At 35.6% G+C, this 3180-nt stretch overlaps 1 non-coding gene across 1 annotated transcript; it reads left to right on the top strand.

The window, feature by feature from the left end:
• The first annotated feature begins 241 nt into the window (after nucleotides 1-241).
• Nucleotides 242-311, top strand: Trnai-gau (transfer RNA isoleucine (anticodon GAU)). The gene has a single exon. It is a non-coding gene; the product is annotated as a tRNA-Ile (tRNA).
• Nucleotides 312-3180: the final 2869 nt, after the last annotated feature.

Raw genomic sequence — 3180 nt, 5'->3', positions numbered from 1 at the left:
TTTTTTAAGCCCAAATGGGATTTTTGCCTAAACTAAGGCCAGTTTTAAAAGGTATGCAAAACAATGCCATTATCAAAATGCTGGTTAAAAATACTTGCTAGCATAACTACTGAAAGAATAAAAGACAGCAAAGCTTAGATACTACATTTCATGCAATAACTATATATTAAATAAATCCTGAAAAGATACTCTCTAGATTAAAAGATATATGTCACAAAGATTCCTTTAAAGTTATTTTTGAGAGTATAGCTCAGTGGTAGAGCACCTGCCTGATATGCAAGAGGCCCTGGGTTTGATTCCCAGCACTGCCAAATAATAATAACAACAACAACAACAACAAATAAAATTATTTTTAAATATTATCCTATGGCTAGGAATAATTTATTTTCTAATGATACATTGCTGGAGTTTGTTTTTTCTTTAAGCAAGCACAATGGGTCATTATCTGATAAGTTAAAACAATCAACATTTATGCAGAGGAAACTAGTGACTAGGGGATTTCAAAGCATAAAACTTTTGTAATACTGCATAAATATTTAAGCAAACAGAAACAAATGTAAAGATTCAGATACAAAACATTGTCATGATTTGTTTCCTTAAATTTTAACTAGCCAATCCAATAAAACTGAACAAAGATAAAGGATCTGATCTGCGGGGGCTGGAGTGGAAGAGCAGGCAACATCACTCCACCTCCTTGATGCTTTAGATAACTGTTGGTAAAAATTACAACGTACAACATGGTAAAATGAATCACTGTCAGAGGTGATTCCTGGAAGTCCCTACCACCCAAGGACCCAGATCTGATTCTCTCCACTTTTCTCTAATTTTCAAGAGTTCATGTTTCTCTTGAGTTGAAACAACCATGCATGCCACTGAATGTCAGCTATTGCTTTAGACTAACAAATTTTGCCAGTGATGTCTGCCTTGGGATCAAATACTAAGGAGAGCATATTTTAACATCAGATGAGTGAAGAAATAGAATATGAGTTGCATGAAACTCTTCTAAACTCTAGTGCTTTGATTGAAATAAGACATATATCTCGACTATAATAGAGTCTGCATTGAGTTCAATTATATAACTATTTGAGTGGGGAGTGTGCAGCTGCCATGTATTTGCTCATTCCCTGTAACAACCTTTACAACCTACAGAATAATGTAGAAGGCTTGGAATTTACTTTGGAAGATTTTTACTTTCTATTTCTGTTTGGGTTTGTTTGGTTAGCCTATGTGGTTGAACTGAAATCTTTAAAGGCACATGGCAATTCAACAAGAGGGAAACAATAAAAGATTTTCAAGTATTACAAAATTCTTGTACAAACAAACTTCTATTTCTGATTTACTCCCTGAGTACAAAACTTAGCTAATAAGGAACATGATTCCAGAATATTATACCAAGTTTGATCATACTATGGGGAGCTCAAGCATTCCTAAAATGTTAATACACAGGGGTCAAACTTCAGGCATATCCCCCACTCCTGTTGAGAGGGGTGGGGGATATGCCTGAAGTTGAGATATATGTCTTAGTATTTCCCCAACCTACTCAACACTACCAGACTGTCTGTATGATGACATAATGAGGGAAGACCCTCATTATGCATGGAGGTGACACCTAAACTCTGGTTACCTATCTGGAGAGGGTGGTCTTTCTGAGACTTCCTCAGATTCTTCATCTACTGACTTACCTGTAATTTGAATAAACTCAAGTAACTGGAGTTCCAGCACCAATCATACTGCAGTTAACAAAAACATGAGAGCAGCAAACATACCTCATGGAAAAGTCTATATAAAATTAGAACAGTCTGAGGTAGAACTCAGGCCCACTCCTTTGAAGGACTGGCAGTCAATAGTTTCTGAACACTGTGTCAGTTTATAGCCAGCTTTATACTAGTGGCTCCAAATAGTTTCTAGAACATTTCAAATATGCTCCCTATACAAGTAAGACTTCAAATTATGAGGAGGCATTTGCTCAAAATGCAAGCACAAGTATGTTATTCAGGACTCAGAATGTTCCAAGTCATTTTTAAAAAATTATTATGTTTAAACCCAAAATATCTCACTAAAAGCTCATTTGAAACAAAAATATCTGAAGTATCAGATTAATAATACTTTAAACAAATATTATAATACATGACCTCAGACACCCTTTCCTCTCATCTCACATTGCAGCATCAGTAAAAGCCTTAGAATTATAGCAAGAGTAGAAATAGAAAGAGGCCAGTGATATCCACAATCAGGACAGCTATTCTGATTTTAACTTTTTTTTTTTCTTTTTTTCAGTTCTAGGGATTGAATCCAGGAATTTGCATATGTTAGGAAAATGCTCTACTACTGAGCTACATCTCCAGTCTTTTTTTTTTTTTAAGTTTTGAGAGAGGGTCTCTGTAAATTGTTGCCCAGGCTGACCTCAGAACTTGTGATCCTCCTGCCTCAGACTCCTGAGTAGCTGGGATTACAGGCATGCACCACCACACCTGGCTTCAAGGTTGCTTAAGAAAGTATTTGACACAGCCGGATGTGCTGTTGCACTCCTGTAATCCCAGCAACTCAGGAGGCTGAGGCAGGAGAATCATAAGTTCAAAGCCAGCCTCAGCAAAAGTGAGGTACTAAGCTACTAGGTGAGACCCTGTCTCTAAATAAAATACAAAAAAATAGGACTGGGGATGTGGCTCAGCGGTCAAATGCCCCTGAGTTCAATCCTTTAATACCCACCCCCGCAAAAAAGGAAAAAAGTATTTGGTACACGTTTAAGCACTTTAACAGTGAAACATCTATAAAAGTATTTGACACCCATTTAAGCTCTTTAATAATGAAACATCTCAAGTTTAAATAACTGCCATACACTTATGATATATGAAAAAAATAGTCCAATATATTTAAATAAGAAATGAAGTTGACACATCATACTGAAAAGAGAAGTAGTTAAAAATTAGTATTATGCTTATTAATGTTTGCTGGCCAGCTGAAAACTTAGATTATTACCTAATATAGCTAAATGATGCTTTTAATAAGAAACAAATTTACTTTATATATCTATGATGAAGGAATTTGTTTTATCGTTCTTTTTAACTTCTTGTTTTGAACCCTTGCCAATACACTAAAGCTTAAATGTTGTAGACAATACAAAGGCCATTTCATTAATCTAGAAGCAGAGGTCCAAAGGGCTAAGTGACTTGACCAAGA

Source organism: Marmota flaviventris, chromosome 4 (assembly GCF_047511675.1).
Source record: "Marmota flaviventris isolate mMarFla1 chromosome 4, mMarFla1.hap1, whole genome shotgun sequence".
In the NCBI taxonomy this organism is placed as follows: Eukaryota; Metazoa; Chordata; class Mammalia; order Rodentia; family Sciuridae; genus Marmota; species Marmota flaviventris.
The sequence above is the reverse complement of the archived record's forward strand: the minus strand, read 5'-3'. Positions and strand labels throughout refer to the sequence as shown.